The 22,457-nt window shown below is 42.7% G+C and overlaps 1 protein-coding gene across 2 annotated transcripts in view; it reads left to right on the plus strand.

Annotated features, from left to right (window-relative positions):
- The first annotated feature begins 10,592 nt into the window (after positions 1 to 10,592).
- LOC108712741 (PH and SEC7 domain-containing protein 4) overlaps positions 10,593 to 22,457 on the plus strand; it is a 45,355-nt gene continuing 33,490 nt past the window's right edge. Inside the window, exon 1 of one of the 2 annotated variants that reach the window (XM_041588131.1) lies at positions 10,593 to 10,904. The gene's annotated coding sequence lies outside the window, so the exon portion shown is untranslated. The remainder of the gene's footprint in view (positions 10,905 to 22,457) is intronic. The other variant, XM_018255127.2, reaches the window with a different exon arrangement.

Consider the following 22,457-nt stretch of genomic DNA (forward strand, 5'->3'; position numbering starts at 1 on the left):
CAAATCTCCTCATGTGAACTAACCCTTAAGGTGTTGGTTCTATTTCAAGTGAAAAAAAAATTTCCACGCACATTGACTTCAATGCATTTAACACATTTTTCGCTATTTCACAACAGATTTGCTCACCACTAATAATGACCTCTTTCCTGGACTCCTCGAAACAGCATATACCATGGGTTTATCCCGCCCACAAGTTAATTAGGACAAGCTCCCAAACCCTCCCCTCGTCCTATTAAAAAATCTTTAAGCCCTTCCTCCAACAAACCTGCTGTCTTTTTTCCTGTCCTGAATAGGTTGGAGTACAGGCATTTTTTGACACAGGAAGATCGTTTTTGCTTTTTTTGACTGCCGGAGCCAGTTCTACCTCTCTCTCTGCTCCGAAGTCCCTTCCTACTCTCACCTTTAGGCTGTGGACGGTCAGGAGCCCTGTTAAGTGGCCAGGGCTGGTATTGCCTTTTAAGGCTTTATCATTTTGGGAAGGCGGAATTTCCCCATGTTTGGAGCTAGTTGCTAGGCAGCAAGCCGCTGTGCAGGGAAATGTGATTACACGTGACGTTGTGTGCACTATGTCACAAGCCTATTACTTCTGGGTTTGGTGGTGATCGGCTTGGTGTGTTTTCCATCATGGAAACTTGCTGTATAGCTCGATGTGTTTTGTTCATCGCTCCTTCTTACTTTTGTCGGTTCTTAGGATAGCATTTGGTTATGATCCTTTCTTCTTTTATTTTATTATTTACTATGTTTACCAATTCCCCTAGTGGTTCACAAGAGGAAGGTAATTGGCATCCAAATCGGCAGATAGAAATAGGAGAGCTTGTCATGCATGTGATAATCAGAGAATGGAAGGCAAGAAGTTCTATGAAGATTGTTTCAGCCGCTTAGACTCCAAAGATCATATTCGTTCTACTTCAGCTGATCAAATGAAAGAATTTTTGGATGAAAAAAGCAGTTACATCTACTTTAGATTCTGCAACTGCTAGCAGAGGAGCTATTTTACCACAAGAATTGCATTCTAAAGTGTCTGAGGAAGAGGAGATAATGGGTGATAAATACTATAATCAGATTCTGAGGAAGATGTTGCTGAATGAAGAAAGCCTGAAAAGAAAGTATCTATATATACGAAATTTTAGAAACTTTAAAGAATGTATATCCGTTTGAGGAAACTGAGATTGGAAGTACTTAGAGTGGATGCTGCTATCTCTAAATTGGCTAGAAATACAGTTCTCCCAGTAGAGGACAGCGCATCTTTTAGAGTTCCAATGGAGAGAAGGATGGAAGCGGCATTGAGAAAAACATTTCTGGCAGGTACAGCAGCATTTAGGCCAGCTATTGCGTCAGTCTCTAGAGAGACTTTGGCTGGCTAATATTGAAGAAGCATTAATTAATCAAGACGACAGAGCCAACATTGTAGCCACCTTATCAGAGATCAAGCTGGCAGCAGAATTTTTTGCAGAAGCCTCTATGGATCTGGTCAGACTTATGGCTAGTTTTGTCGGTGGTAGCCAGAAGAAGCCTTTGGTTAAGAGGTTCGGCTTCCAAGGTTAACATCTGCACTTTGCTGTTCGAAGGTTCAATGCTATTTGGCATGAAGCTATCAAGCGTGCCTCAGGGGGGAAAAGTTTCTTCCTTCCCAAAGATAAAAAACAGAAGACGTAGTGGATATTTTCAACAAAATTACAGGCAGAACTTCAGAGATTTTAGGGCTTATCTTATGATCAGATTTTATGGTAGATCACAGTCATGGCGTGGAGGTCAAAGTGCTCTGTCAAGAGGCCAGAGCTATTTCTTTAGCTTCTACTACTTTTCGTCCCTACAGAGGATCTTGAAATGAGGCCCGACCAGGTATCGACTGTAGGGCGAAGGTTAGGTACTTTCTTCAAACCTGGGCAACATGATGCACCGACTCATGGGTGTTAAATATCCAACAAGGAAGGTACAGATTGAAGTTCAACAAACTTCCACCTCAAAAATTCGTCGAAAGAGCCTAACAATGGGGTCCCAGCATTTCCAATTCACTTCCCTACCCTTCAGGCTTTCGACTGCTCCAAGGACATTTTCAAAGATCTTGATTGCTTTGATTGCTTAACTAAGGTTGTCAGAGATACAGATGTTCCATTATCTGGACGACCTATTAATAAAAGCTTCATCCAGAAAAACTGTGCTGTTACAGGTCGAGAAGGTTCTTCAGGGTCTCCAAACTCATGGATGGCTTATCAACTGGGAGAAGAGCAATCTAATACCTACACAGGTGAGAAAGTTTTGGGAGCCATTGTAGACTCGAGACAAATGAGGAGACTAATGATTGTTTAAGAGATGAAGGAATTTCTATGTTCTTTCAGAGTATTGGCAAGACAAATTATGAGAATATTTGGTCTGATGACATCATGAATAGTACTAGTTCCTTGGACTCAATGGCATTCCATACAATTACAGAGTTGGTTTCTCCTGAATTGGGACAAGACAGATCTTTGTCAGAATTTTAACCTGCCCCAGGAGGTTCGGCAACAGCTCCTTTGGTGGTTGATGTCAAGGAGTATGGGAGCTCAGACTGACAGATCTGTCTTCAAATGTATTAGAGATAAGGGCCTTGTGGAAAGCAATTCAAACCTTTGCCCCAGTCCTCAGAGGTCGCTCACTCCTATTCAGGCTGGAATATGTTACAGTAGTCCAATATGTGAAGAAACAGGGGGGTACCAGAAGTACATCTCTTCTCAAGAGATTTCCCCCGATCATGGAATGGGCAGAACAGCATCTAGACAAGCTATATGCTCTATATTTGCCAGGCAGTCAAAACATTTGCACAGATTTTCTGAGCCGGGCCCAGATACAACTAGGAGAACGGGAATTACAACAGCCGGCTTTCAGGTTCATCACCAGGATTTGGGTTGTCCAGAAATAGATCTTTTTCAAGAAGAAAACTCCCAGATTCATGACAAGGTTCCCTATGAAGGGCTTGGAAGCGTAAACAGCACCCTGGCAGTTCAGCTTGGGATATGCCTTTCCTCCAATTCCTTTAATCCTACCACTACTGAAGAGGATTGCAGTGGAGCACGCAACAGTATTAGTGATTGCTCCATTCTGGCCTTGCAGAGTTTGGTTCCCGACTCTGCCGGAATTGTCAGTATGTCCTCCGATCTCATTGAATCAGTTTCCAATCTTCTCCAACAAGGACCTTTGGCCCATCCAAATTCCCAGGTGTTTAACCTAATGGCTTGAAGATTGAAAGGTCAAAGATAAGTAATTCAGGTTGTTCAGATCGGGTCATATCTACATTAATAGCTGCTAGAAAGTCATCCACCAGAAATACTTATTACAGAATCTGGGACAGGTTTGTGCAGTGGTGTCAAGAGGAGGGTTTTAACTCAAATCAAAACCTAACAATGTAGAGCTCTTAGAATTCTTACAGGGCTTGACAGTGGCATTAGTCCAAGTGCCATAAAGTGCAGATATCTGTTATTTCTGCCATTTCAGGTATTAGATTTACTAACGATGAACTCATTCAGAGATTTTGCATGGCTATAACAAAATTAAGACCCAAATCTAGGTTTTTTTGTCCTCCCTGGGACGTGTTGACAATTCTTAGGATGTTGTCAAGACCTCCATTCTCTCCTTCAGAAAATATAGCTTCTAGTCTTCACTGCTGGAAGGTTGTTTTTCTGATCGCTATTGTGTCTGCAAGAAGAATCAGTGAACTTCAGGCTCAGGCAGAATTGTTTAGTTTTTGGTGGATAAAATCATTTTAAGACCCGATCTAGCTTTTCTACCTAAGTCAATGTCAAATTTCCACTTGACCCAGGACATAATTATACCAAGATTTCCAGAAGAAATCATACAAGAGCAACTTCAAGCTTTTGGAAGTGGATCCAGCGAGGATTCTGAAAATTTTTGTCAAAAGAACAGCTTCTATCAGAAAGACAGATCACTTATTTATAATTCTGCAGGGGCCTCGCAAAGGACAGTTGGCTTCTAAGAAGACACTTAGTAATTGGGTGACAATGTGCATTAAAACAGCATATAAGGAGCAGGGTTTGCAGGCACATCAAAATCTAAGAGCGCATATCACTAGGGCCTTATCTAGCTCTTGGGCCATTAAAGGGGAATTTCCGATGGAGGAAATCTGTGGAGCCGCTACTTGGCTCAGTCCAGAGACGTTTATTCTATTTTACAAGCTTGATGTCGCAGCAGTAAAGAAGCAGTCTTTGTTTTATCGGTTCTGAATTCTATGTCTCAGTAAAATATTAAGCATTCTATATGTTGTTTTTTTCTTTATTTCCCTCCCATATAAGCTTTGGTAAGTCCCATGGTGTATACTGTTTCCAGGAGTCCAGAAATGAGGGATATTTGATACTTATCTTAATTTCTCATTCCTGGACTACGATGAAACAGCATTTACCATATTTTTTATAGGCTTGGAAACTAGACAGCAGGTTTGTTGGAGGGAGGACTTAATATAGATTTTTTAATAAGGAGGAGAGTTTTGGAGCCTCTCCTAATCAATTTGGGGGGGATAAACCCATGGTATATGCTGTTTCTTCGGAGTTCAGGAAAGAGAAATTACTGTAAATATGATAAAATGTACCTAATTTTTTAAGCTAAGCATGCCACAAATTCACAATAGTACCTGGAGCCTTGAATCACAGCACCCTATGCTTTAGTGATGCTTGGGGCAACATGAACCAACCCTGACCCTGACCCTCACTCACCCTACCTGTGACCAACCTATCCTACCACAATGATTTACGTACTCACCCCATCACTCTTAAAGGAACATTTCAGTGTAAAAATAAACACTGGGTAAATAGAGAGACTGTGCAAAATGTTTCTAATATGGTTAGTTAGCCAAAAATGTAATCTATAAAGGCTGGAGTGAATGGATGTTTAAGCAGGAAGTAGTGTTCTGGCTATCACAGTATGTTAGACATCCAGTCACTCTTCTTTATACATTACATTTTTGGCTAACTAAAGGTGGCCATACACGGAGAGATCCGCTCGTTTGGCGATGTCGCCAAATGAGCATATCTCTCTGATATGCCCACCTTGAGGTGGGCAATATCGGGCTGATCCGATCGTGGGCCCTAGGGCCCAACGGTCGGATTTTAATGCATAGGAACGGGGTTCGGATCGCGGGACCGCATCAACGAACAGATGCGGCCGCGATCCGATGGGATTTTTTGTCCCATCCGATCGAGATCTGGCCGACTTTCGGCCAGATCTCGATTGGGGAAGCCCGTTGGGGGGCCCCATACACGGGCCAATAAGCTGCCGACTTGGTCTGTCGGCAGCTTTTATCGGCCCGTGTGTGGCCACTTTTACTATATAAGAAACATTTTTTATTTTGCACAGCCTATCTATTTACCCAGTTTTTATTTTTATCCTGAACTATTCCTTTAAATTGTCAGCAAGCAGTTTTGGCACATATAAATGGGGATGAGACAGGCTGGAGAAGGTCTAAGGGAGTGGGCTGACAGTGTGTCAGGCCCACCGCCCACCTGTGAACTGCTGCAGGGGCAATTGGTTGGTTAGACCCAGCACAGCCTGCACATTGCTCATTTTTAGGTTGTCCATTTCCATTGCTATAGACCCACAGGGCAGACTGAGTGACCCCTTGCTTTGCTGTGTAGTGAAATGTACAAAAGTCCAATCCAATTCAAACATAATTTAGAATGTCCATGGGTAACTACCCCAAGATTTACTTCTCAGGGAAACCCTGCCATACTTATCTCCTCTGTAGCAAGGAATGCAGCAGAACACACAGGAAGATAACTACTTATAAAAGGGACAATTACAGACACAATCAATACGTTTAGACACTAAACAAAGCATGTCAGACATCTCCACGCCGTTACAAACTACAGTTCCCAGAGTCATCTGTCAGCCTCAAATCCTTGGCAATAACATTTCAAAGGTACAATTGTTTTATCATTTTAAAAAACTCCATTTTCCTTTAGCCACAGGAGCTTCCTGCTGTATCGGATGCAATTCTATGCTCAGGAAATACCTTAGAACATGACATTTAGTGCCCACAGTGTTTCCCAACAAGCACAGCAGCGTGGATTTCAGGAAATTACTACACTTTATGTTGAGACACAGGGAGAGTGAGAAAAGCCATTTGGCCTCAATGACATGATCAGCAATTACAAAACAGCTCAACCTCAGGCTGCATGAATTAGGTGCCATTAGTCTCTGTGCACTAGATCACACTGGCAATTGTAACTGCCTGCGGTGTGGGTGCTATGCAATTCCATCCATCTGCTGTTTCATGAAACCCAATGCTGCAGGACAGTAAGGGTCAGATTTATCAAGGGTCAAATTTCAAAATCATGGGAGGTTTTTTTAAATGCCCATAAACTCCCTTGAACTCGAAATTCGACCAATTGAAATTTATTTAAAAATGAAATCTTCTAAACTTGGGTGAATAGGATCGAGCCGAAAACTGAATCAAATTCAAATCGAATTCGATTTGAGTTTTAAAAACTCGATTTCAGTTTTTCTCCGAAAAAAACTTGAATGTCAGGAAGGCAGCAAGCAACTCCAAATTGATCCTTGGGCAACTCACATTGACTAAAACAGCAATTCAGCAGGTTTTAGGTGGCAAATAGTCAAATTTGAGTTCTTAAAGGGCCAGAGTATGATAAATCTTGAAAATGTAATTCCAATTTTTTTTAAAAAAAACTCGAATTTTAACAATTCCCTAGTCGAATTTGACAGTTTTGGGAATAAAAAAACTTGAAAATTAGAATTTTCACTTCGACCCTTGATAAATCTGCCCATGAGAGAAGGGACAGCCATACATGTACCACCAATCACAATAAAAGGCATCATGCAGCTGTCAAATAGTTGGTGTGGCTGGACATAATCAGGAATGGAGTGTGTGTGTAGAGGGGTTTTGTAACCTAAACTAAGGTTAAGTGACGTGTAATGGGTGGTTATTTACCCCACATAGGCTACTGTGGCTTCAGACCCAATACATTGAATTATCTTGTTCATACTGGTTCATCATAACCCGATAATCTCCCTGATTGGTGTAAACCAACCAATCATGCGATCAGGGAGATAGTAATCCAGCCTGGGAATTTGTAAAGTGCTATTCCATTGGTCCATTTGGTGTCAAAGACAAAAGATCCTATAAAACAGGAGAAAAAGATCTTACATAATTTGGCCTGAAGGTGGCATCTCAAGTGGCACAGAGGTGACATGTATAGGGGCACTGGCACACCAGTCATTTAACAGCTTTTTACACCCCACAGGATTTACAGCAAAGTGGGTGGCAAAATGCTCTCCTTTGACTTGAATGGTAATTGCTTAGACCCTGCTGGTATACGTATGCTCCATGTTTGCCTGGGCCAAACTATTAATATTTAGGGTAATGTAGGGGCAATTCCCACCTCTGTGGGCACCAAAATACTTGCAACTGCCCTGTGAGCTATTACCCTAATGCAGTCCACATAACACAAGACTACCATGCCTATTACAAAGTTTATTACACTGTATCTCACACCAGAGATACTTTCCTAATTGCTGTCATATTAGCCATGTAAGAAACCCACTTGATTACGTTTGGCACAGATATATATGCTGCAGGCCGCACTGACTTTTAAGCAGTGAGTCAACCTGTATCTAAACTGATTACAAATCAGTAGTGATGAACAAATCTGCAAAACAGTAAAATTTCGCAAAACGCATTGTCAGTTGGGTGTTTTCACACACTTTTCTTGCTCCGCATGCATTTAAGTCTATGGGCGTTTTTTCTTATGGCGACTTTTTTGTCCTAATGCATTAAAGTCAATGGGCATTTTTTCTTATGGCGACTTTTTTGTCATAATGCATTAGTCAATGGGTGTTTTTTTCTTATGGCAACTTTTTTCGCCTATTGCATTAAAGTCAATGTGCATTTTTTCTTATGACGACTTTTTGTCCTGATGCATTAAAGTCAATGGTGTTTTTTTTCTTATGGCGACTTTTTTGTCCTAATGTATTAGTCAATGGCCGTTTTTTCTTATGGCAACTTTTTTGTCCTAATGCATTAGTCAATGGGCGTTTTTTTCTTATGGCGACTTTTTTGTCCTAATGCATTAAAGTCACTGGGAGTTTTTTCTTATGGCGTCTTTTTTTTTCCAAATGCATTATCGTCAATGGGCGTTTTTTCGCTCCAAATTTTTCTGCAGTTTTGCGAAAAAATTTGCACATGGCGAAATTTGGAATTCCGCCGCAAATAAATTCGCTCATCACTACATATCATTAAGGTGGCATATGGATGTCTTATATATGTTAAAGGGGTGATACAAGGTATCTCTATAGCCTGGGAAATTGCGCTTACTTTGTCTCAGTCAGTGTCGTAACTAAAGGTGGCCATACACGGGCCGATAAAAGCTGCCGACAGACCGCATCGGCATCTTATTGGCCCGAAAGTCAGCCAGATCTCGACCGGATGGGAAAAAAAATCCCGTCGGTCTGAGGCCGCATCTATTCGATGATGCGGTCCCACGATCCGACCGCCCGTTAGGCATCGTTAGGATCCAAACGTTGGGACCTAGGGCCCACGATCGGATCAGCCCGATATTGCCCACCTCAAGGTGGGCATATCGGAGGGAGATCCGCTCGTTTGGCGACATCGCCAAACGAGCAGATCTCTCCATGTATGGCCACCTTTAGACACGCAACCCCCCTCCACCGCAAAAATCTTCTAACCAGAAGCTATAAGTGGGTAACATAATCAATGGTGACATAACCAATGAGAATCAATGAGAACAGAGCCAGCTAAAAGAGGTGGTTTATAGAACTCTCCGTATTGATATCATTCCCCCAGCACAAGACACATTTTACCTTCAAAACTGAGGCTCATCAACATATCCTGCACTTAGGCTCACACCACGGCTATTTCTGCTCACGGAACTGAGATTTTCACGTTCTGACACTTTCTTAGCTGAAAATAGGTTTCACAGGTTAAATTAGGGATGCGCATGCTCTTGGATTTGATTTGCAATTCTGAACAATTCCCATCTTTTTGCAAGATGCAGTGCTGACCACAATATAATTAAGTTTATTGTAACTAAAGTAACTGCAAGTTCTGCCTAAATATCAATAATAACTCACAGCCAGAGTCCCTCCTAAAGCATAGCATTCCCTGAGCTACTAGAGGCACCATTTTGTCAGCATATGTATGTTAATCCTCAGCTGAAGTATTCCTAGTGCTATAGGCATATACCACTGTTATTATAGGCACCATCTCTCCCTACTATACCTGCTATCCCACAGTCACACTCCCTTCCCAGAGACTATTATCCACTGTTACTATAGGCACCATCTCTCCCTACTATACCTGCTATCCCACAGCCACAGTCCCTTCCCGTGGACTATTATCCCCACTGCTACTATAGGCACCATCTCTCCCTACTATGGCTTCTATTCCACAGCCACAGTCCCTTCCCAGTGACTATTATCCCACTGTTACTATAGGCACCATCTCTCCCTACTATATCTGCTATCCCACAGTCACACTCCCTTCCCAGAGACTATTATCCCACTGTTACTATAGGCACCATCTCTCCCTACTATACCTGCTATCCCACAGTCACACTCCCTTCCCAGCAGGGTCGGACTGGGGGGCCCGGGGCCCACCGGGACCGCTGTCCAGGGCCCCCCTCTGGCCCCCGCTACCTACTTTGAGCTGAAGCGCCGATCAGCATACTCCGTCAGGCGGCGCATCGCGCATGCGCAAAAATCACTAAGCGCGCATGTGCAAAAGGCGCTAGGCGCGGGTGCGCAAATGGCGCTGCGATGCGCCGAAATAGTTTTTTCCGAAAAACTGTTTGGGAGAGGGGGGTCTGGCCCGGCGGGGGCCCACTAGGGTCGGGGCCCACCGGGTATTTTCCCGGTGTCCCGCCGGGCCAGTCCGACACTGCTTCCCAGAGACTATTATCCCACTGTTACTATAGGCACCATCTCTAACTACTATACCTGCTATCCCACAGTCACACTCCCTTCCCAGAGACTATTATCCCACTGTTACTATAGGCACCATCTCTCCCTACTATACCTGCTATCCCACAGTCACACTCCCTTCCCAGAGACTATTATCCCACTGTTACTATAGGCATCATCTCTCCCTACTATACCTGCTATCCCACAGTCACACTCCCTTCCCAGAGACTATTATCCCACTGTTACTATAGGCACCATCTCTCCCTACTATAACTGCTATCCCACAGTCTCAGTCCCTTTCCAGAGACTATTATCCCACTGTTACTATAGACACCATCTCTCCCTACTATACCTGCTATCCCACAGTCACACTCCCTTCCCAGAGACTATTATCCCTGCTACTATAGGCACCATCTCTCCCTACTATATCTGCTATCCCACAGTTACAGTCCCTTCCCAGAGACTATTATCCCACTGTTACTATAGGCACCATCTCTCCCTACTATACCTGCTATCCCACACTCCCTTCCCAGAGACTATTATCCCTGCTACTATAGGCACCATATCTCTCCCTGCTATGCTGAGTGCTGCCATAGAGTCTCCATGTAATTATAAGTCACAGAGCTGGAATGGCTGCTTGGGAGGTACAAGGATCTGCCTGTAATGTCCGGAAGCAGCAGTTCCAGAAGAAGTGTCCGGGAAGGACAGACTGAGGCAGGGAACTTCTACTTTCCAACTTTCGCGCTCGGCCTGTGAGGGTACGAAGTGTGGGACGTACAACAGCTGGAAGGTGAAGCAGCAGAAACAAGAGGGGGAGGCGAGGTCACTGGGCGTAAGCAAATGGCAACCCGGCAGACGGGGGTGGAGAAGCGGAGGGAGACAGCTGGGGAGAGGGGAGACGCGGCGGATAAGTTAGAGGGAGTAAGCGGAGGTAGAGCGGAGTGAATGGAAGGCGCGAGAGTGACAACTACAGCACAGAATGGGTGAGTAACCGCAGTGTGACCCGAGCTCTTGTCACTGTCAACCTCCCCAACCTGTGGCGCACGAGTTTCACTTTAAAGTCGCTTGCTGATCCCTGGACTGAATATATTTGTATCACCCCACAGTCCAGTGGTTTGGTATGTGCCATAGGTTTTATTGCTGCACTGGAACCTTTATAATTCCGGAGGGGGGGGATATTCTCAATAACATTGTTCTGTTGCAGCCTCTTGTAGCAGGTGCTCCAGTGTTTCAGTCGCCTGGTTAGAATTGTTCTACTAGAATCCTTAAAGTAGTGACCGATGTTTCAGATTTAGGGGGCTCTGGGTTCTGGCAAATGCCAGAGGGACTGCTATAATGTGCCATAAAAAGTCTGGGGCTCATTTATCAACACTGGGCACATTTTCCCATGGCAGTTACCCATAGCAACCAATCAGTGATTGGCTTTTTGAAGCCAGCTGCAAGTAGAACAATGAATGCAACAATTTGATTGGTTGCTATGGGTTACTGCCCATGGACAAATTTGCCCAGTGTTGAGAAATGACCCGCAGTATATAATGGGCTATTTGGGCCTCTGTGTACCTGAAATGACAGGGCCTATTTTAATTCTCAGTCCAGACCTGCTCACATGTTAGGCATTGGCATTTCTCCTATTCACACCGAGCCAGTATCAGTGCCTACTGGGTGAGTGCCAGGGTTGTGCCTGTGCCCATGCAAACTTGATGGTGTTATAGTTCTACTGCACACCTGTCTTTACTGTCTGCACTGGTGGTGCTGGCTGTACACAGACCGATGCAAATTAAATGGCCAGGGAATGGGCTGCTTCTTTCACTATGAACAGGGCAGGACTGCAGTTTCATTTAGAATGTTTCTTAATATCATATGACTGCTGTATCCTTGGGTTCAAATCGCAGCAGCAACTGTCAGTTCGTGCTGGATGGTTTCTTTGCCCTTTATCTATCATCTGTTAACACCCACCACAACTTCCATAATCTGCCAGTCTGTCGTGTTTAAACACCGACCTAAATATTTTGTTTAAAGAAAAACTAATATCAGTCTCTAGAAATTTTAGCATCTTAGCTGCAAATTATATTATACCACAATGTTATAAATAGGAAATAAATATATTATCGTTACATATAGCAATATCAGCGATAGAAAGGCTAGTATTTTGTTCCAAGTAGAGGTGGAGACCCTAGCTGTCATAGGAGTGCTGTATGCAGTCATAGAGCTGCTGTATGCAATCATAGTGCTGCTTTATGCAATCATAGTGCTGCTGTATGCAATCATAGTGCTGCTGTATGCAATCATAGTGCTGCTGCATGCTATCATAGTGCTGCTGTATGCTACCATAGTGCTGTTGTATGATCTCTTAGGGCTGCTGTATGCTTTGATAGTGCTGCTTTATGCAATCAAAGTGCTGCTGTATGCAATCATAGTGCTGTTGTATGCAATCATAGTGCTGCTGCATGCTATCATAGTGCTGCTGTATGCTATCATAGTGCTGCTGTGTGCTATCATAGTGCTGCTGTATGCTACCATAGTGCTGTTGTATGATCTCTTAGGGCTGCTGTATGCTATCATAGTGCTGCTGTATGCTATCATATTGCTGCTGTGTGCTATCATAGGACTGCTGTATGCTACCATAGTGCTGTTGTATGATCTCTTAGGGCTGCTGTATGCTATCATAGTGCTGCTTTATGCAATCAAAGTGCTGCTGTATGCAATCATAATGCTGCTGTTTGCAATCATAGTGCTGCTGTATGCAATCATAGTGCTGCTGTGTGCTATCATAGTGCTGCTGTATGCAATCATAGTGCTGCTGAATGCAATCATAGTGCTGCTTTATGCAATCATAGTGCTGCTGTATGCAATCATAGTGCTGCTTTATGCAATCATAGTGCTGCTGTGTGCTATCATAGTGCTGCTGTATGCTATCATAGTGCTGCTGTATGCTACCATAGTGCTGTTGTATGATCTCTTAGGGCTGCTGTATGCTATCATAGTGCTGCTTTATGCAATCAAAGTGCTGCTGTATGCAATCATAGTGCTGCTGTATGCAATCATAGTGCTGCTGTATGCTATCATAGTGCTGCTGTATGCTATAATAGTGCTACTGTATACTATCATAGTGCTGCTGTGTGCTATAATAGTGCTGCTGTATGCTATAATAGTGCTGCTGTATGCTATCATAGTGCTGCTGTGTGCTATCATAGGACTGCTGTATGCTACCATAGTGCTGCTGTGTGCTATCATAGGACTGCTGTATGCTACCATAGTACTGTTGTATGATCTCTTAGGGCTGCTGTATGCTATCATAGTGCTGCTTTATGCAATCAAAGTGCTGCTGTATGCAATCATAGTGCTGCTGTATGCAATCATAGTGCTGCTGTGTGCTATCATAGTGCTGCTGTATGCAATCATAGTGCCGCTGAATGCAATCATAGTGCTGCTTTATGCAATCATAGTGCTGCTGTATGCAATCATAGTGCTGCTGTATGCAATTATAGTGCTGCTTTATGCAATCATAGTGCTGCTGTTATCAATCATAGTGCTGCTGTATGCAATCATAGTGCTGCTGTGTGCTATCATAGTGCTGCTGTATGCTATCATAGTGCTGGTGTATGCTTCCATAGTGCTGTTGTATGATCTCTTAGGGCTGCTGTATGCTATCATAGTGCTGCTTTATGCAATCAAAGTGCTGCTGTATGCAATCATAGTGCTGCTGTATGCAATCATAGTGCTGCTGTATGCTATCATAGTGCTGCTGTATGCTATAATAGTGCTACTGTATACTATCATAGTGCTGCTGTGTGCTATAATAGTGCTGCTGTATGCTATAATAGTGCTGCTGTATGCTATCATAGTGCTGCTGTGTGCTATAATAGTGCTGCTGTATGCTATCATAGTGCTGCTGTGTGCTATAATAGTGCTGCTGTGTGCTATCATAGGACTGCTGTATGCTATCATAGTGCTGCTGTATGATCTCTTTGGGCTGCTGTATGCTATCATAGGGCTGCTGTGTGCTATAATAGTGCTGCTGTGTGCTATCATAGGACTGCTGTATGCTATCATAGTGCTGCTGTATGATCTCTTTGGGCTGCTGTATGCTATCATAGGGCTGCTAAAAGGGCTCCCATATCCAATTATACGGTTGTTGTATCTGCTATAGTAGGTAAATCAACCCTGCAATAGGAATACCTGCAACTCACACACAAAAATAGCATTTTATCAGACTTTACTTTGTCATACTACTGCCACTATAGCCAGATTACTTTAGTTGTCAGCAGTCAGACTAGAATTTCAGCATGCCATTAGCAAGGGTTCTTATTGGTGATTGATCTAAATGTAAGAATAGAATTTTGTGTAGGACCCTAGTGTGTGTTTGTGCTTCACAAGTGCAAGACACCACAATGGACTTTGGGAAAGGAATGAAAGCAAAGGTGAGTAGAAACTGGCAAGTTAATTCTCCATTGTCCTAAGGCTGCTTTACACACACTAGTCACATATAGCAGTTCTGTTATATAGATAGGGGCTGTGTGAGAGAGGTGACTGGAGACTTCGGCTCTGTTATAATGAATGAAAGGTTGTGTAGCTGGGGTGGGCCTAGATAAAGCAGTATCTCTGTATGTACAGATAAGACTTGTGTTTGTTTGACCCCTCGCACAATGCCACGGGGCTATTGACTCAATACACGCTGCTGGTCCCTCCTCTCCCCCTCCCTCTCCCCAAATGAGCAACACCGTGCGGTTATCCCTTGATCCCGGAATCTCATGGCTTCCTTCTCACAGCTGGAACACGTCCAAGGAACGTCATGTATATTCATACTCAATGATGTTTCTGCCAAGTTAGAGCCTCGCAAATCTCACCTGACGCTCACACCCATTTTTATTTCTCCCATATGCCCATATTCACTCTCTCAAACACATCCCATAATAATATCTAGGCACTGTATAATAAAAAATAGCTCTGTAGAAGGGGATATTATTATATGCTATATCCAATATAGGCATTCAGTAGTCAGAGGAAGCAGCAGTGTGTTGATTTAACGCTTTGAGTGCCATAGAGTGTGTCTGTATATAGTTACATAGTTACATAGTTAAATTGGGTTGAAAAAAGACAAAGTCCATCAAGTTCAACCCCTCCAAATGAAAACCCAGCATCCATACCCACACCCCTCCCTACTTTTAATTAAAATTCTATAAACCCATACCTATACTAACTATAGAGTTTAGTATCACAATAGCCTTTGATATTATGTCTGTCCAAAAAATCATCCAAGCCATTCTTATAGTCATTAACTGAATCAGCCATCACAACATCACCCGGCAGTGCATTCGATAACCTCACTGTCCTGACTGTGAAGAACCCTCTACGTTGCTTCAAATTAAAGTTCTTTTCTTCTAGTCTAAAGGGGTGGCCTCTGGTACGGTGATCCACTTTATGGGTAAAAATGAATGGCGATGCTGCAGATTTAAAAGTTTCCACTTTCCCCTTTGATCTGTTCCAAACTGGGTATTTAGAGGCTGGAGGAATCATAGCAAGAACAAAGTGCCACATCAACTAAACGGTTAATGAAGTTTAATAAGATGTGTTAAAAGGACTATAGGTGCATAGCTGTCATCGTGTGGGTGTGTGAATGAATATTGGCACATTAGGGTGCCTCGGGTTGTTTTTGCCTCCATGTCGGTGCAACATGAGGCATGCTCTGGCCAAAGCCTGTTGCTCCCAGCCTAAGAGATACCGAGCCAGCAAATAGCAATGCCATTGGCTGTGTAATTTGGTTGAATGCAGGGTGATTCAGTTGATAATTACCATTTATCCGACGGTTCCTCCATGCTTTGTCTGTTTGATGCACATGGTGAATAACCCTGGTGCTCCAAGTAATGCAGAACTATAACGTCTACCAGTCCTTATCTCAAGGCATTATGCTGGGAGTTGTAAATGTTAGCATATGGAATGACCGAGGTTGCCTCTCTCTCTCTGACATATACAGGTATGGGACCTCAGCTGTTATCCAGAATGCTCGGGACCTGGGGTTTTCCAGATAACTGATCTTTCTGTAATTTGTATCTTCGTGCCCTAAGTGTACTAGAAAATCATGTAAACATGAAATAAACCCAATGGGCTGGTTTTGCTTCCAATAAGTATTAATTATATCTTAGTTTGGACCTATACCTGTACTGAATACAGTCTCATTGTTTTAACGCTGTCCCATCATTGCTAGGAGGGATGCACTTAATACGCTGAATCTGAATCCTTTATGAAATATTCATCCAAAAACCAAACCGAATCTGATCCATAATTTGCATATGCGAATAAGTGTAAGAGAGGGTTAAAGAGAACAGCACGTTTAAACATGTTTTCCTTGCCTGTGTGACAAAAAGTCTCATGATTTTTAGGATTCGGTTCAGCCAGTCACTTGGATTCAGTCAAATCCAAATCCTGCGGAGAAAGGCAGAATCTAAATCCTGCTAAAAATGCCCAAACCTAATCCTGGATTCCATGCATCCCTAATTGCTAAATTTATGAATTATTTCCAAGTGAGGAAAATACTTTTCCATAGCGTTGTTAGGCTAAGATGAACAGGAAAATGCCCAAATAGAAAGAGAATCAATATAAAATAAAAAATAAAATCATCAGTACTCGCAACCAGATACCACTGTAGGGTAGGACTCCACACGTGATTTCGGTGCAATCCGACGCACTGAGCAAAAACGGAGGCGTCAAGTCAGATGCGACGGAAATAAGGTAAGTAATAGCATTGTCGGAAGGTGCCGCGTCGGATGAACACTGCGACTTCATCCGACATTTCAATATCTCACCTTATTTCCGTTGCATCCGACGTGACGCCTGCGTTTTTGTGCCAAAAGCGATTGTGGAATCCTACCCTTAAGCTTCAGTTTGAACTGAATACAAATGGACATAGTGCCACAATAAAGAATGAAGGCCAAAGATGCCAGGATCCTGTCATGCCCCTCCACACTATTTTAATTGAAGCCAATATTAATGTAACTGAGCTGTACCTACTGTATATACAGTAGGGATGCACAGAATCCAGGATTCGGCCAGGATTCGGCCTTTTTCAGCAGGATTCGGATTCGGCTGAATCCTTCTGCCTGGCTGAACCGAATCCTAATTTGCATTGGAAATCTCGTGACTTTTTGTCACAAAACAAGGAAGTAAAAAATGTTTTCCCCTTCCCACCCCTAATTTGCATATGCAAATTAGGATTCGGTTCGGTATTCGGCCGAATCTCTCGCAAAGGATTCGGGGGTTCAGCCGAATCCAAAATTTTGGATTCGGTGCATCCCTAATATACAATGAGTGAGACAGGGAGCCTGGACGTGCACATAATATTAGACAGTCAAGCCAAAAGTAACACATGGACACCCAGAAAGAAATTCTGGATTTGGTAGCCCAATGTGTCTCCTTGCTGCTGCTATATGCTGCCAACTCTCCTGCTCAAAACTGAGTCGGAAGTTTATAGACACATGAATGGGGGTCTCAGGTATGAAAAGACAAGGAGTGCATTGGCATATTGAAGCAGTGTAGGTATGTGCACATATACCTCCCAATGGTTCTTAGTTGTAGACTCCTAAAGGGTGTGGGGCATACAAGTAAGTGAGCATGGCTCTGGTGTGATTGGTGGTACAGATGGATGTAGCCAGGGCAGCCATTAGGGGGCCACGCCATACTTACTTGATTAGACACTGGCCACCAATTTTCTCATAATGTGGGCAGAGCCCTGGCCACCAATCTTTTTTTTCTCATGTGGGGTCCTAGCCACCAATATTTTTTAATGGGGGGGGGCCCTGGCCACAAATGTTTTTTTTTATGAGGGGCCCTGACCACCAATATCTTTTTATTTTTTATTAACATATGGGAACCCTAGCAACCAGTATTTTTTTTGTTTTTTTACTTTGTTTTTTTACTGTGGGGTGGGGAGGTCGGACCTGTAGTTGGGGCTTGTAGTGGGCGCAGCCCAGGGGGCCCAGGAAATTTTCTCGTATGGGGCCCTGCGATTTCTGATGGCGGTCCTGGATGTAGCTGTCCAAGTACAGATGGATGTAGCTGCCCAAGTACAGATGGATGTAGGTGGCCAAGTAATTCCTCCATGTAAAGCGTAGAGCTTGTGTAGGGCATTTAATGCGGATGAGCTGAAGCGCATGTATGCTTTAAGCGCCTATCGGTACATAACCTGCATTATGTATGGAATCTTGGCATGTACAATGGATAATCCCAGGGCTGGCTGAACAAATGAAGGGGCAGGGGAGAAACTGCTGAGTAGGGGAAACAGAAAGTCGTTGTAAGGCCACAGTTGTAGAGAGACAATTGAACGCAGTAATCCCTGCAGAAATGTTCTTGTTACAGTAAATGACATATGGCAGGCAGGCTTTAGTTACATGGCTGTGCATTGTGTTTGCTTGCTAGAAGCAGTATGTGTGTGTGTGCAGTGTGTGTTGTTTATGTGCGGTTCTCTCAGTAGCTGCAGTGTGTTTTGTTTATGTGTGGTTCTCGCAGCATACCTCCCAACATTTTGGAAATAAAAAGAGGGACAAAAAAGTTGCAGTGCTTAGTGTGGCAATTTTTTTGACCGCTCCCATTTGTGTGGCCACACCCCCTAATTATCATGTTCATTTTAAAAAATTTGTCTGGTTATAAAAGTTTGAACATATTTCTGTTTGTTTTCAGTAATTACAGTTTTGCTAATGAAGGTGAATTTCCCTTTAAGCTGTGAGTCTAACTTTTCCCAAGGGACCTGTTATCTTATATTGTTAAAATTACTTATTTGCTTATCTAGATACATTTGAATTCTTACAAATGTATCTTATCTTCTGTTGTGGCTGTTCTGGGCTCTCTGCCAAAAGCCAATTAAGTTAGAAACTTTGTTTCCTTTTCTGACTGTTCAGTGCAGAGAAAAACTGGACTTTCCAGTACAAATGAGGGACTGCAGGTTCAGCTGTCAAAAGAGGGACTGTCCCTCTAAAAAAGGGACAGTTGGGAGGTATGCTCACATTAGCTGCAGTGTGTGTTGTTTTTGTGTGGTTCTCTCAGTAGCTGCAGTGTGGTGAAAGCCAGGCAGGAAGCCCCTCTGCGTGTATGACAGGATATGCACCACACTTAGCATAAGGCACATGATAACACATTCACTGTGGCATTAAACTGTGCTGTGGCATCATCCCATGCTCCAGTCGTATGTGTATCAGCTGAACTAATGGTCAAACAGAGAAAAGTCAGCTGAGGGTCAGGCCCTTTCTCATGGATCATAACAGCGGGTCTGAAATCTCACGCTACCTTGGGGCCCTTGCTGTGCAGGTCTCTTAGAACTATGAAACTAATGAAAAGTTATTGCTGATTGGTTACTGAATTGCTTTACTTTGTTTACTAAAGGAGGAGGCTTGAAGTATAAGGCTCCTCTGCTGCGCTGTGCCAGATTTTAATACAGCACAAGTTGCAGAATGCAGCATGTGCCACCAGTCCTACAAATGGCTTAGAACACGAGCCACCCTTTACAACATTAGGGCACTGGCACACGAGGAGATTAAAGGAACAGTAACAACAAAAATGAAAGTGTTTTAAAAGAATGACAGTATAGTGTTGCTCTGCACTGGTAAAAATGGATGTGTTTGCTTCAGAAGCACAACTAGAGTTTATAGAAACAAGCTGCTGTGTAGCCATGGGGGCAGCAATTCAAGACTGAAAAAGGAGAAAAGGCACAGGATATACAGCAGATAACAGATACGCTCTGTAGTATACAATGGGATTCTTCAGAGTTTATGTGTTATCTACTGTGTATCCCATGCTTGAATGGCTGCCCCCATGGCTACACAGCAGCTTTGTTACATAAGCTTTAGTAGAGTATCTGAAGCAAACACACCAGTTTTACCAGTGCAGGTCAACGCTACATTATATTACTTTAAACCACCTTCGTTTTTTGGTGTTACTGTTTGTGAGAAACTGTACAGCAACTCTATGTCATAGTACAAATAGCTGTTCCTGTTTTCTGGGCCTTTTTATATCCTTTAACTTGATTTGGGCATTTGCAGAACTAGTGTAGTATTTTTGTAGTTTAAGGGCAATGGCACACAAGGAGATTAATAGCCAGCGATACATCTCTGCTTCTGAGAGCGACTGATCTTCTGTAAAAGCTCTCCCACTGGTAATAATGTGAATCGCTTGTTGTAAAACTCACATGGCACTTCAGTCTCCCAAAATCGCTTCAAATTGCCTCAAGAGGAAGACTTTTTTGGGAGACTGAAGAGACATGTGTTTTGCCACCAACGATTATTGCCAGTGGGAAAAGCTTTTACTGAAGATCAGCAGAGATTTATCGCTGGCAATTAATCTCCTTGTGTGCCATTGCCCTTAAACTACAAACGTACTACAGTAGTTCTGCAAATGTCCAAATCAAGTTATAGGGTATAAAAAGGCCCAGTAAACAGGAACAGCTATTTGTACTATGGCATAGAGTTGCTGTACAATTACTCATAAACAGCAGCCCATTTTCCAGCACTACATTGTGTGATCCTGTGTTTTAGTTGCCCTCCTCTTCTTTGCCTTGGGCGAAGACCATATGCAGTACTCCCTCGTGTGGGGCTTTTTGTTTGTGCACACCAGTTACACTGCACCCCATCAAGATAAGGGGAAAAAGGCAACATAAGAAGGGTCTGTAAGGTAAGTTGCATAGGGTTGCTGTCTGTAGGAGTCTTGGACTCCATTACAGTAGTTTAAAGACACAGCAAGTTATTATATCCATTATAACATCTTTAAAGGGGTGGTTAACTTTTAGTATGTTATAGAATGGCTAATTCTAAGCAACTTACAATTGGCCTTCATTTTTTCTTTTTATAGTTTTTGAATTGTTTGCCTCGTTTTTCTGAGTCTTTCTAGCTTTCAAATGGGGGTCATTGTACCCATGCTTTGTGGGGCTACAAATCTTTTGGTATAGCTACTTATTATTACTCGGCTTTATATTCAGGCCCTCTTCTATTTATATTCCAGTCTCTTATTTAAATCAATGCAAGGTTGATATACTAGCAACCAGATTGCTGAAACTGTAAACCGAAGAGCTGCTGAATAAAAAGCTAAATAACTCAAAAACCACAAATAAAAAAATGAAAACTAATTGCAAATTGTCTCAGAATATCATTCTCTATACTAAAAGTTAGTTTAAGGGTAAGTCCACACAGGGCGTTTTGGGGAGATTTGGTCGCCTGCCGACTAATCGCCTCGTTTTTGCGGTAACCAATCTCACCAAACGCCTTCCCTGACTACGCTGGCTAAAATGAAAAAACGCCCGCGCTAATCACACATGGCGATTCATTTTCCAAAGCGACTTTGGAAAACAAACCGCGTGTGATTAGCGCCGGCGTTTTTCCATTTTAGCCAGCGTAGAGTCAGGGAAGGCGTTTGCAGAAGTCATAAAAAACTGATCAAATGAATAAGGGCTTGGGAGATCTCTGTTATCAAAACAGTCTGGGAAAGTCGAATGGCTCCCAGCTATGTCCCATGCAGTTGCATTTTGCTTTTGTCCAACTATGTGGGAGGCACAGGGCACTATTTCAGTAAGGTTACTAGATCACTTGAAAATTCAGGGGCCTATCTAGAAAATTCAGCTAGAAAAGCTACACTTATTTCATTAAACTGCGATCAGTGTCGCTGCGTCCCTGAATTTTCAAGCAATCTGATAACTAATATATATATATTTACTGACACATTTACAGGCCAAATTCAATTAGCCAAAATCACACACACTGGCTCTATAGATTTCAGGCCATAAATTGCTGGCTTGTGTTAATAATGGAGCTTATTGGAGGTGGCGGGTACAAAGAACCTAAATTCTGCCCAGTGTGTATATGCAAGACTTTTTTGTATGCTTATATAAATATCTAAGCTGATCATTTTATTCCCAGCTTCTCTTCTCCAGTGTTAGGATAAACCTGTTGTGATGAAAGAAATCTGGAAAGCTCCATATTAAGTTAATAACTCTTCTTTGGGCATCTGAAACATACCCATGGACCATAGGTCTTCATCTGAATGACATTGGCTGCAACAGCTAAGTCTGCTAAATGTACACCAACCATGGTCTACAAGGATTCACTAGTAGGATTATCTTTTGACCCCAGCAGCCACTGTGGTCTGGCTTTGTATTTCCTTGCTGATCCATAAGTGAACCATCCCTCTTTACCTCTAATGTGCCATCCAGCTTATCCTATATATATATATATATATATATATATATATATATATATATATATATATATATATATATATATATATATATATATAAAAAGATATAGTTAAGAGCACTCACGGGTATTGTGAAAAAGGCTTTTATTGGAGTATTACAATCTACCCCACATCAACGGGGTATATATATATATAGGAAATTGTACATCAGAGTTATATGCTTTACCATTTTGGAGAAGCTGGTGCTGCCCAAGGCATTCTGGGTTTTAAGTGATGAATTTAGCCCAAACCCCTATGCTATCTACATATATGATGTGTGTGCAGTTATGAATCAAACAGTGACGCACACCACAGAGTAGGCAATC

The sequence above is a fragment of the Xenopus laevis genome, chromosome 3S (genome assembly GCF_017654675.1).
Source record: "Xenopus laevis strain J_2021 chromosome 3S, Xenopus_laevis_v10.1, whole genome shotgun sequence".
Lineage (NCBI taxonomy): Eukaryota > Metazoa > Chordata > Amphibia > Anura > Pipidae > Xenopus > Xenopus laevis.